Raw genomic sequence first — 14,436 nt, forward strand, 5'->3', positions numbered from 1 at the left:
ATAACTATAACTGATATGCTTTTTACCAGTCCTGTCAAATGTTTACTTGTTGATGTACTTTCTAATTACCTCAATAAAAAAATGATTAAGTAAAAAAATAAAAAGTTAAATAGGGCAGAATAAAATAAATAAAGGGACTTGTGGTTAGGAACTATCTTTTTTTAACCCTTGAGTGCCTGGGTTGTAGATAAAGCAACAGACTTCGTGTCACACAAACTAACATCCTTTTTACTGCAATTATTTTTCAATAGCCAAACTTCCCCCACCATTTGACTTATTTGGAAGATCCAACCTGGGCTTTAGTTCACAGACAACAAGGCTAGCCACTGCCATAAAGTTAGTAAAGTTAGCATACATTGTTTTGCAGTTATCTGATAGAAAAAAATACATCATTTAAATAAATAGAACATTTTCTTCTATGTGAAGAACATTGGAATGCAAAATATGACAGTCGTGATATGCAAAGTGCTCAAGTTAGAGTGCACCGGCTTTTGTTCATACGCAAACATTTTACTTTCAACTTGTAATACCGTGTTCTAACCGGCATGCATTAAAAGTTTACTTTAGGTGGTGTTTGCATGTAAGTGAAAGCGCAAAATAGCACGCCACTTGCAATCTGGATGTGTTACAGATCTACCCAATCCAAGTATTTTTCACAAAAACTCATTCCCTGCCTTATCTTTCTGCAAAAAATAAATACATAAATATATACATACATACAAAATCTTTTTTAACAGAAAAACATCAGGATTATGTTGGAACTGTAACTAAATCATACAGACTCACCCGGGTCCAAAACCTTTTCAGACAAACACATATTTCCAACACAAAACCATCTGGCTCCTACTAGATCTTGGTCTTTTTTTACAGCAAAAAAAAAAACCTTATGTTATTAAAAGTTAAGTTTTCCTTTCTCACTTGAGCTACATGGGATATTGATATTATGAGTGTCTCCTTTTCTCTTTTTGTATTTCATATATTTTTGACACTGAGCACCCACCTCTATTCAAGATATTTGTCTTGATATACCATGTGGAGATATCATTTTTTTTTATATTAGATATGATTAATACATTTGAACACTCTTTTCAGTCGCTCTGTCATCCTTACACCCAAATTAGACCTCAGATCAGACTTCTGTCCCTGCAGATGCTCTGTCAGCCACTTATCTACATTCTCCCTTAATTTCCATTTTTTTTTTTATAAATATTTTATTGAGGTTGAGAACAGACTACGACATACATGCTATGTTACAAGAGGTATACCAATACAGAGAAGAACAAAAAGCAAAATCATATCTGATATACATTTAGGGATATAGCCATTGTATCACAGAAAAAATTTAACCATACAGGATAAACACCTCACATTTTCAGATTTAGTTTTGCTTTAAAACATTCTACAGATATGCATGACTACTTTAATAACAGAGAGAGGTAAGGAGTCCCCTGACATCTTAAAACATTCTATAAATATCTACAACTTGTAATACAGCATAAATGAATCCGAGAAAAACTACATCCATACTTGTAAAACTTAGGGGAAACATTGTGTAGCCATGCATAACCAGCTTTGCAATAGAAAAAAAAAATTGACATATATAACTTATGTTACAGCATAAATGAAATAAAGGGAAGTCAATTTAAGGTTGCGGTACAAGTAAGATAGACCGCTTAAGTAGCCCTTCCAAACAGGGAGGTACATTATATGGAAATGGGGGGGGGGAGGTGGTCATTTAGGCATGGTAAATAATGTAGACTAAAAGTTATGGCAATTAAATATTGCTTAGGCCCTAGCTATTAAGCACACAATGCAGATGGAAATGTAATATTTAAAAGTATATATGGTTAAATACAAATGTAGTATGCTATTAGAGAGCCACAGAATAACATTTAGATCACCAATACCACATCAGAGTATATTGATAAATGTGATGGGAAAGGGGGGTATTCAGTATAAATAAGCCATATCATGTGAGCAAAACATATATTGTGTGGAAATAAGAGTTTGTCTCCTAAAAATTTACTGGGCATCTTGATTGCTTGGGAGAATGGAACTTTCCAGTTTTGCCTATAGACCCCTATATCTTGGCTATCGTAGCAGTAGTTCAGCACAGGGACCAGTATTAATGTATATATCCAAACACATAATTAGGACTCTCATATAAAAAAGAACATGTAAGCATGACAATCCTTGACAATCTAGGTTGTAGCTATATGGGTATAAAAATAGGGAATAGATCCGCTGCAGGGCATGGGCCCTATGCTCTGTGGCATTAGACATAAATTTCTGACAGTCCGTTAAAAACACTGTTAAATCTCCAGTTAAGTACCCCCAATATCCAACAGATGTATAGGCATCTCAATCCCCATTCTGTCCTTTCATCTTCCATTCCCAACTATATAATGTGTATAATAAGACAGAAGCTATTTGTCAGAATTAGGAATAAGAATTCCCCATCTACATATATCTAATTGTTGTACTTGCTTAGTAATACAAGCTATGAAAGTAAGTACCATGGAGATAATGTGCCTGAATTATACATACTGACACTAAAATACATACTGGACCTGAGATCGTAAAATGTGTCAAACATAAGGTCTAAGTTATGGTTATGGTTACTGGAGCACTAGAAACCCTGCCAATATCTAAACATATGTTTATCCCAGTATATTGTTACGGTATCTTAATAGCTCTAAAATTAACAGGTTCTAACTATAGGGAAGTATGTAAAATAATATACATCTGTTAGCTCAAAATCAGTTAACTTATAACTATGAACATATTATGATAAGAAACGGCTATTCGCTAGATACAAGTTATTGGAGACATCGTAAGACAGCCACAGTACTTTAACAATAATTTAGTTCAAGCAGCTATCAACACACTGTCGTTGTGGAATTCAGATATGTCTATCATACTCCGGATTTAGACTGATAAGGAGAGTCTCCCCTGTCCTCTCCAAACTGAAACACCCGACCTTCGCGGCAAGCTTCCAACAAGCGCGCCTTCTGAGAAGTTTGATCTCCTGATGATAATCCCCCACGCGGCTTAGCAGACAGTGTTCCAACAGTGGCGTTTATGTTCTGCAAAGTCATCACTTTTAGGGTTTCCGCAAAAGACCTGAGAACCGGGTCTAAGCTCCCAGGCCCTAACATTGCCATTATATTTATAGCTCTGGGCTTCATTCTCCCGGCAAACTCCAGTGAGTCTGTCTTAGCTGGAACTACTGTATAGGTGTCTAGTCGCTGTGCAGACCTTTGATCTGTGGAACTGCTTAATACTCTTACGGTAGAATCAGAAGTGCACAACAAGTGTCAGGGCTCAGATGCAGCTCCCCCAGCTCCAACCTCACCAACTGCAGGTAGACATCCTTCCGATAAGGTCTCAAATACAGCCACAGTAGCAGGCATCATATTAAAAGAGGCTTCAGGCAGAAGTCGATATGATTCCAGGAGTTTACTAAGCTCAGATAAGATCCAGTGAGCGCTCTCCATGTTAGATAAAACGCTGGTCCACGTGGCCTCAGATATGGTTGTTGCCCGTGCAGGCTGTTTTCAGACCACCGGCTCCACTGTTAAATTATTGCATTAGCAAGGGACATCGGCTCTCCATCTAGTCTGTTGTCAGGCAATTAGACCATAGCTTCTTGAGATGAAATAGGTATTTAATTACTGTCCTAATGCTATTTTATAGCCATTAGAGCCAGAGCTCCAAAAACATGCAACCATTCTTCTAGGCTGCTGGCTCCACCCCACCACTTCCATTTTTTGTGTGTTGCTCACTTCTTCATGTAATTTATTCTTTATTCTAGGTTTAGTCAACATTATCTAAATCACTTGTTAAAATGTGATTTACATTCTGTTTTAAATAATAAACTGTTAGAAAGCAGGGATAGAAAGGTCAAAAATAAAATGTGTATGAGTACATTTCAACTTGAAATAAAAGCGTATTTGTAACGTGCTTCCATTAGCAAAAATACTTCTAGTAAAAGTTATTACTGTTTCTCTGCAACATATGCACATATTCTGTGAGGGCCGCGCACCAATATTTAAACACCATGCATGCTCAAAAAGGTGGCTGTGATGTGTATTACTTCTGAAGACGTCATTTGTGTCAAACAAGCCACTGAAGACTCTCTGAGCAGGCATGGTGTTTAAATATTGGTGCGCGGCCCTCACAGGATATGTGCATATGTTGCAGAAAAACAGTATTACATTTTACTAGAAGTATTTTTGCTATAATTGAAGTATATTACAAAAATGCTCTTTCAAATTAAAATGTACCCAGGCACATTTCATTTTTGACCGTTCCATCCCTTTAAGGGACAAAAAAAAAAGATCTAATGTGCTAAAGCAATAAACAAACTACTAGCATATGGGGGCCGCAGATCAATATTTTAGAACTAATAAGGGCCGCAGATAAATATTTTAGAACCCATAAGAGCCGAATATAGATTGATGGCTACATACAACTAATTTTATATTTCCTAAAAATATCCAGTGACACAGGACCTTATTTGAGTTGTGGCCACCTTGTTTGTCCACCACCAGAATTCCCTGGTGGTAAATGCCCCGGCCATTGGGGGTATAAAGGTGCCATTTATCTTGTTCTATTATTCATCTTTAAAGCACAAGCTATGGAGGACTCTGATGCATTAGAGGGTACTCCCTCTTTTCCTCTAATACCTGTTTTTATTGTGCGGAGGCTACGGTATACCCACCTGCTCAATTACGTTGCATATGCCTCGATAAGGTAATTATATCTAAAAAGACAAAGATGTTTAGTAGAGCACCTCAGTTAGATATACGGTCTGGGATCTATTTGGTCACCCAGAAGACCAACTTCCTGCACAGGAGCTGATGTCTGTATAGACAGAAGGAAAACACAGGTGCCAACTGAGGTGCTCTACTAAACGTGAGTTTACTCATCACCTTAAGATCTATTTATTCTGGATCAAACAATATTGGGCCATGTGGCGCTTCTGTCTTTTCTCTTCATAGATTGCTGCTCCTGGATCCTGGCCTGGATCATCACAGATAGCTGCCTCCCATCCCAATAGAGACTTTCATTTTATTATCACTGTGTTTGTTTTGATTGTTTATTACTTTTACCCTGTATCACATTGCTATCGATTAACACTGTATAACATTGCACATTGTATGATTTATCACTTTAAAACCACATTGACACTGGTTCCCACAGTATATCACCTTGATTTATCACTTTAGCATTTTTTAATATTAATCTAACATCTAGATACATAAGTATAGAATTATTATAGAAGTATAGAATTATTTGGTCACATCTTCTCTCCTACACTTAGGGCGCCCCCTCTTTTTCTTTTTCTTTAAAGATGTTTAGTACCACTGAGCCGTCCACCTCTGAGGGGTCTCCGTTCAGTGAGGTGCGTTCCTTGCAATCATCTCCTTCTACACATGCAGCCTCCCTTTGCACTGCAAATCCTCCTTCGGGAGGGGCCATCTTACCACCAGACTTTTCTGAACAGTTACAAACGGCAGTGTCTGCGGCCTTCAGTGCTTTACCTCTCCCTGCTAAAAGCAAGCGAAAGGTCAAATATTGCTATCCTTCCCAGAGGTCATCTACCAATTTGTTGGATTTATCTGATGCTAGATTATCCGCTGATGAAGACACCTCTGATAGTTCAGAGGAGGCTATTTCTGGGTCGGAATCTGCTGCCTCTAAACCTCCGGCTGCGGAGGAACCAGACTTTAGATTAAGGATCGAGCACTTACGCTTTCTGTTAAAGGAAGTGTTGGCTACATTAGAGGTTCTGGAACCTAAATTACCAGAGGAACCTTCTATTCCTAAGATTGACAAGGTTTATGAGGACAGCGTGGTGCCACAGACTTTCATGGTTCCCGTAAAGATGGCAAATATTATTAAGAATGAATGGGAGAGGCTTGGATCTTCTTTTTCCCCTTCTTCCTTTAAGAAATTGTGCCCCGTTCCAGACTCTCAATTAGAGTTGTGGGGGTCTGTCCCTAAGGTGGATGCAGCTATCTCCACGCTTGCTAAGCGCACCACTATCCCTCCTGCTTGAGGATAGTTCGTCATTTAAGGAGCCCATGGATAAAAAGCTAGAAACTCTATTAAGAAAAATGTTTCAGCACACGGGGTACTTGTTTCAGCCTGCAGCAGCGGTCGCTGCGGTAGCTGGAGCCTCTACCTATTGGTGCGATTCTCTATCGGAGATGATCAAGGTGAAAAATCCCCTCAACGAGATCCAGGAAAGGATTAAGGCCTCGAGGGTAGCTAATTCTTTCATCTGTGATGCAAACATGCAGAGTATTCGCCTGAATGCCAAAACATCAGGTTTTTCTGTTTTAGCCCATAGGGCTCTCTGGCTGAAGTCTTGGTCTGCGAACATGACTTCAAAATCAAGATTGCTGTCCCTTCCATTTAAGGGGAAGATTCTTTTCGGTCCAGGCCTGGACTCTATCATATCCACGATCACTGGGGGCAAGGGTGCCTTTCTACTGCAGGATAAGAAGAATAAATCTAAAGGACAAGGTTCTAATTTTTGTCCCTTTCGTTCGGATAAATCCCAATGCCAGCAGCTCTCCACAAAGCCTGATCAGTCCAAGGGAACTTGGAAACCAGCTCAATCTTGGAATAAATCCAAGCAGAACAAGAAGCCCGTCGAAACAAAGTCGGCATGAAGGGGCGGCCCCCGATCCGGCGTTGGATAGTGTTGGGGGCAGACTATCTCTCTTTGTGGAGGCTTGGTTGGGGGACGTGCAAGACCCTTGGGTTCTAGAGGTTATAGCTCAGGGTTACAGGATTAGTTTCAAATCTCATCGGCACAGGGGCAGATTCCTCTTATCAAACCTATCTTCAAGACCAGAAAACAGGAAGCTTTTCTAGGGTGTGTGAAGGATCTCTCCTCCCTGGGAGTAATTGTGCCAGTACCTCTATCAGAGAGAGGTTTAGGGTACTACTCAAACCTTTTTGTGTTCCCAAAGAAGGAGGGTACATTTCGCCTGATTCTAGACCTAAAGTGCCTGAACAAGTTTCTGTTGATCCCATTGTTCAAGATGGAGACGACAAGGTCTATTCTGCCCTTAGTTCAAGAGGGACAGTTCATGACTACGATAGACTTGATGATGCTTACCTACATGTGCCAATACACAAGGATCACTTCAAGTTCTTAAGATTTGCCTTTCTGGATCAGCACTTCCAGTTTGTGGCTCTTCATTTTGGTCTGGCTACTGCTCCAAGAGTCTTTACAAAGGTTCTGGGGGCTCTGCTTGTGGTGGTGAGGTCCAGAGGTATTGCAGTAGCGCCATACTTAGACTACATCCTCATCCAGGCTCCGTCCTGCCGGCTGGCAGAAGACAATTCCAGAGCTCTTCTACTTCTTCTTCAATCTCATAGATGGAAGATAAACTTAGGAAAGAGTTATCTGGTGCCCAATACCAGGGTGGAATTCCTGGGCACGATAATAGATTCCATATCCATGAGGATATTCCTTACAGACCAGAGACGTTGCAAAATTACTTCCAGTTGTCTTGCCCTTCAGACCTCCTCAAGGCCATCTGTGTCCTGGTGTATGGAGGTAATTGGGCTCATGGTGTCCAGCATAGATATCATTCCATTCGCCAGGTTCCCCCTAAGACCTATTCAACTGTGCATGCTGAAGGAACAGCCACCACTTGGATCTGTCTCAACAGATTTCTCTGGACAACCGGTCGAGAGAATCGCTCTCTTAGTGGCTCTGTCTAGATTGACTATCCCAAGGGACATCCTTCTTGAGACCATCCTGGGAGATTGTGACTACGGACGCAAGTCTCTCAGGATGGGGAGCCGTTTGGGGTGCCAGGATGGCACAGGGCCGGTGGATTCGAGAGGAATCTCTTCTCCCGATCAACATCTTGGAACTTTGAGCGATCTTCAATGCCCTGAAGGCTTGGTTTTTAATGGGTTTGTCCCAGTTTATCAGATTCCAATCGGACAACATTACCTTGGTGGCTTACATCAACCATCAGGGGGGGGAACGAGCAGCTCCCTAGCAATGGGGGAAGTATCTCAGATTCTGGAATGGGCAGAGGCCCACAACTGCTCGCTGTCAGCAATCCATATTCCGGGTGTAAACTGGGAAGCGGATTTCCTCAGCAAAAAATCCTTTCATCCAGGGGAATGGTCTCTCCATCCCAAGGTGTTTGCGGAGATTTGCAACAGATGGGGGACACCGGAGATAAATCTCATGGCGTCCCGACTCAATTCCAAGCTACCCAGATACAGGTCGTGGTCCAGTATATAGATTCTCTGAGGCTGACTGCGTGGAGATTAACCGCTTAGTCCTAGCTAAGAGAGGTTTTTCTGAGAGAGTGATTGATACTCTCATTCAAGCTAGAAAGCCAGTCACTCGTCGCATCTATCATAAGGTGTGGAGGACCTACTTATTCTGGTGTGAAGAGCGTGGATTCCCCTGGCATAAGTTCAGCATGTCCATGGTTCTTTCCTTTCTCCAGGACGGTTTGGAGAAGGGACTGGCTGATAGATGCATTAGCAGTGTCATGGAGGTTCAAACTGGTTTACATTTTTCCAACGTTACCACTTCTACCTCGGGTAGTGGCCCGCATCAAGCAGGAGCAAGCTTCGGCGGTCCTAATTGCTCCATCGTGGCCACAAAGGATGTGGTTTGCATATCTGGTGGGGATGTCCTCATCTCCTCCATGGAGGTTACCTTGTTGCAGAGATCTGCTGGAACAGGGTCCCTTTGTTCATGAGAATCTAGATTCTCTGAGGCTGACTGCGCGGAGATTAACCGCTTAGTCCTAGCTAAGAGAGGTTTTTCTGAGAGAGTGATTGATACTCTCATTAAAGCTAGAAAGCTGGTCACTCGTCGCATCTATCATAAGGTGTGGAGGACCTACTTATTCTGGTGTGAAGAGCGTGGATTCCCCTGGCATAAGATCAGCATGTCCATGGTTCTTTCCTTTCTCCAGGACTGTTTGGAGAAGGGACTGGCCGCTAGTTTCTTAAAGGGACAGATTTTGGCTCTGTGTTATTACACAAGAGGCTCACTGAGCTTCCTGATATACAGTCTTTTGTTCAGGGTCTGTCTAGAATAAGGCCTGTGTTTAGACATTCCGCTCCTCCTTGGAGTTTAAATCTGGTTCTTAAGTTTTGCAGAGGGCTCCGTTTGAGCCCATGCATTCCCTTGACATTAAGTTACTGTCTTGAAAGGTTCTTTTTCTACTTGCTATTGCCTCGGCACGCAGAGTCTCTGAGATGGCTGCCTTGCAATGTGAGCCTCCTTACCTAGTTTTTCATTCTGATAAGGCTGCTCTTCGCACTGGGTTAGGTTTTCTTCCTAAGGTCGTGTCTGACTGTAACATCAATCAGGAGATTGTGGTCCCTTCCTTGTGTCCTAATCCTTCTTCTTCGGAGGAGGAGGAATGTTTACTTCATAATCTGGATGTGGTTCGGGCTTTGACATTCTATCTTAAGGCCACAAAGTTGTCTATTCTGGGAAGCGCAGAGGGCAGAAGGCTTCTTCCACTTCCATGTCTTTTTGGTTGAGGAGAATTATTCACTTAGCAAATGAAACAGCGGGACATAAGCCTCCTCAGAGGATTATGACGCATTCAATTAGAGCTGTGGCTTTATCTTGGGCCTTCAAGAATGAGGCCTCTATGGAGCAGATTTGTAGGGCGGCTAGCTGGTCCTCCTTACATACTTTTTCAAGGTTTTACAAATTTGATGTTTTTGTTTCGGCTGAAGCAGCTTTTGGGAGAAAGGTTTTGCAGGCTGTGGTGCCCTCAGAATAGGGCCCGCCTCTCTTTTACCCTCCCATTTTCATTCAGTGTCCTCTAGAGCTTGGGTATATGTTTCCCACAAGTAAGGAATGAAGCCGTGGACTCTCCTCATATTAAGATGGAAAACATAAATTATGCTTACCTGATAATTTCCTTTCCATCTGTATGAAGAGAGTCCATGGCCCCTGCTCGTTTTCTCCGTTGGGCGGACCTAAATTTTTTGTTCTTCTGGCACCATTTATACCCTGATATTTCTCCTACTGTTCCTTGTTCCCTCGGCAGAATGACTGGGGGATGAGGGGAGTGTGGGAGGTATTCAAGCCTTTGGCTGGGGTGTCTTTGCCTCCTCCGGGTGGCCAGGTTCTGTATTCCCACAAGTAAGCAATGAAGCCATGGACTCTCCTCATACAGATGGAAAGGAAATGATCAGGTAAGCATAATTTATGTTTTTACGATAAAACAACAATTACACTTGGTATTTCTTTTACTTTCTATGTTTTTTTTTACACATCCAGTGTACTTAAAGGGATAGTTTAGTCAAAATTAAAGTGACACTGAACCCAAATTTTTTATTTTGTTGTTCAGATAGAGCATGCAATGTTAAGCAACTTTCTAATTTACTCCTATTCTCAATTTTTCTTTGTTTTTTGCTATCTTTATTTAAAAAAAAAAAAAAAAGGCATCTAAGCTATTTTTTGGACATCACTTGTTTATTGGTGGGTGAATTTATCCACCAATCAGCAAGAACAACCCAGGTTGTTCACCAAAATTGGGCATCTAAACTTACATTCTTGCATTTCAAATAAAGATTCCAAGAGAATGAAGAAAATTTTATAATAGAAGTAAATTACAAAGTTGCTTAAAATGTCATGCTCGATCTGAATCCCTTTAAACTTTCATGATTCAGATAGAGCATGCAATTTTAAGAAACTTTCTATCAAATTTTCTTTGTTCTCTTTGTATCTTTATTTGAAAGCTTAGGAGCCGGCCCATTTTTGACTCAGCACCTGGGTAGCGCTTGCTGATTGGTGGCTACATTTAGACACCAATCAGCAAGCACTACCCAGGTGCTGAACCAAAAATTGACTTCTTTTTTTTTACATTATTGCTTTTTCAAATTAAGATGAAAAATTGATGGGGGGCGGAGTCTTACCATGCTGCGGATCGCCCCCATCTTGCTGCCTCAACGCAGGATAAATTCAGCAGACCCTCAGCCAGCAGAGGAACTCTGGGTCATCAACGAGGCTCACAGTTGTATCCACAGTGAATCGTGAGTACTACTGCACATCAGAAGCACTAATAAAGTGGTCAGGTATCTCTATACATTAGCTGTCCTGAACAGCCAAGGCCACCCACGTTTGCACAATAAAATACAGGGGATTATTGTGAACAAAGTTTTCCCCAGCGCTGCACACACACCAACCCTCATCTAGCAGAGAAACAGACGCCTGCTAATAAACAGACACAATTAAAGAGACAAGAAAAAGCAGTACAGTGTGAGGCCACATACTTTACATACAACACTGCAAGGCTCACATCAACTCAAACGAAATTACAAGATTTACTAAAGTGTGTAACTGACTCTCCTAACATGGCGTCTAAACGACTTCCCAAGGGGGAAAAAAATAAATAAAACTCCCATCCAAACTGGCAATTTAAACTCCTTTTTTGCCACACAAGAACATACAGTTGGTGAGAACAGAGGCTCATCGCCGCCTAAAGCAGAAACAGAGTCAGAAAAGCAAATGGCTTCAAAAACCACAGCACTCCCACAAGACCAGTTACTGCATATTCAAGCCACAATGCAAAACCTGTTGTCTAAGACTGACATAGCAGATCTGAAAACATTTATAAAATCAGAACTTTCAGCAGTCAGAAGAGACATTAATGAACTAGGCTCCAGACTAGATGACCTAAAAGCCGATCAAGATACCCTTAGTACCTTAGTCTCCTCAGCTGAAACATGCTTATCACAACATGCTACTTCTCTGCAGTCTCTACAGGAGAAAGTAGAAGACCTCGAGAACCGAGGGAGATGCAATAACTTAAGAATTATAGGTATTTCAGAGGAATTGGACTCAAATAGCCTGTTAACATACCTAATAGAATTCTTCAACATTTTAACTAACACCACTCAAATTTCATAAATATCCATTGAAAGAGCCCGCAGAGCCCTACGTCCTAAACCTGCTGTGACTGCTCTTCCATGGGACTTCATTGTGAAGCTCTTACATTACAGAGACAGAGAACTGATGAGGACAGCGGTCAGAACATCCGGCACGATTACGTTCCATGAACAAGAGTTACAAATATATCAAGATCTGTGTCCGATGACCATTGAAAAAAGGAAAGCCACAAGATTCCTCACAAAAGTCCTACAAGAAAATAAAATCAAATATCGATGGGGATTCCCTTTCAGTATCATTATACCACACGCTGGGAAACACCTCATTTACAGGGACATCTCTGATCTGGAAACGATATCCAAAACACCCAACGTAAGAGTTCAACACCCATAGAATGATAATGATGACGACGCAAACCTGCAACCTTCATTGAAGAACATCCAACCCAAGGAAAGAAGACAACAATGGACCACAGTCCAGAGAAAAAACTTCCAATCCAACAGGACAATGGCCGACACCCTCCAACATGAAAAAGCTTGGACTAGACTCCCTCTTCCATCCTCACCTCCAGAGGCAGATAGGTATCAAGAGATTGTAATTGTTTTGTTTTATTTTCTGAAAATGCTAATGAAAGAACTGACTGTTAAGGAGAAATTTAGCAAAATGTATATGCCCCACTAAGGTTCACTAAACCCCATGTAAAGGGGATTTAAGGAAATTAAATATAAAAGAATTCTCATTCACTGATTTCTATTGTGGATGTTGATCCATCATTACAGTGGGATACTAGGACCCATCGAGAGATCACTACAATTCTTGTTATTGTTTTATTTTCCACTCCAGATTATTGCTACCATTACAGGCGCTAAAGCTTAAGGCCTAGATTTAGAGTTTTGTCGGTAACGACCCGCGTAGCTAACGCTGGCTTTTTTCTGGCCACACCTTTTAAATAATTCTGGTATTGAGAGTTCACAGAATGGCTACGTTAGGCTCCAAAAAAGGAGCGTAGAGCATATTTAACGCAACTTCAACTCTCGATACCAGAGTTGCTTACGGACGCGGCCAGCTTCAAAAACGTGCTCGTGCACGATTCCCCATAGAAAACAATGGGGCTGTTTGAGCTGAAAAAAAACCTAACACCTGCAAAAAAGCCGCGTTCAGCTCCTAACGGAGCCCCATTGTTTGCTATGAGGAAACACTTCCTACGTCTGCACCTAACACCCTAACATGTACCCCGAGTCTAAACACCCCTAACCTTACACTTATTAACCCCTATTCTGCTGCCCCCGCTATCGCTGACCCCTGCATATTTTTTTAACCCTTAATCTGCCGCTCCGTAAACCGCCGCTACTTACATTATCCCTATGTACCCCTAATCTGCTGCCCCTAACACCGCCGACCCCTATATTATATTTATTAACCCCTAATCTGCCCCCCACAACGTCGCCTCCACCTGCCTACACTTATTAACCCCTAATCTGCCGAGCGGACCACACCGCTATTATAATAAAGTTATTAACCCCTAATCCGCCTCATTCCCGCCTCAATAACCCTATTATAAATAGTATTAACCCCTAATCTGCCCTCCCTAACATCGCCGACACCTAACTTCAAACATTAACCCCTAATCTGCCGACTGGAGCTCACCGCTATTCTAATAAATGTATTAACCCCTAAAGCTAAGTCTAACCCTAACACTAACACCCCCCTAAGTTAAATATAATTTAAATCTAACGAAATAAATTAACTCTTATTAAATAAATTGTTCCTATTTAAAGCTAAATACTTACCTGTAAAATAAACCCTAATATAGCTACAATATAAATTATAATTATATTATAGCTATTTTAGGATTTATATTTATTTTACAGGTAACTTTGTATTTATTTTAACCAGGTACAATAGCTATTAAATAGTTAAGAACTATTTAATAGCTAAAATAGTTAAAATAATTACAAATTTACCTGTAAAATAAATCCTAACCTAAGTTACAATTAAACCTAACTCTACACTATCAATAAATTAATTAAATAAAATACCTACAATTATCTACAATTAAACCTAACACTACACTATCAATAAATTATTTAAATACAATATCTACAAATAAATGCAATGAAATAAACTAACTAAAGTACAAAAAATAAAAAAGAACTAAGTTACAAAAAATAAAAAAATATTTACAAACATTAGAAAAATATTACAACAATTTTAAACTAATTACACCTACTCTAAGCCCCCTAATAAAATAACAAAGCCCCCCAAAATAAAAAAATGCCCTACCCTATTCTAAATTACAAAAGTTCAAAGCTCTTTTACCTTACCAGCCCTGAACAGGCCCTTTGCGGGGCATGCCCCAGGAAATTCAGCTCTTTTGCCTGTAAAAAAAACACATACAATACCCCCCCAACATTACAACCCACCACCCACATACCCCTAATCTAACCCAAACCCCCCTTAAATAAACCTAACACTAAGGCCCTGAAGATCTTCCTACCTTATCTTCACCATACCAGGTTCACCGA

Source organism: Bombina bombina, chromosome 1 (assembly GCF_027579735.1).
Source record: "Bombina bombina isolate aBomBom1 chromosome 1, aBomBom1.pri, whole genome shotgun sequence".
In the NCBI taxonomy this organism is placed as follows: Eukaryota; Metazoa; Chordata; class Amphibia; order Anura; family Bombinatoridae; genus Bombina; species Bombina bombina.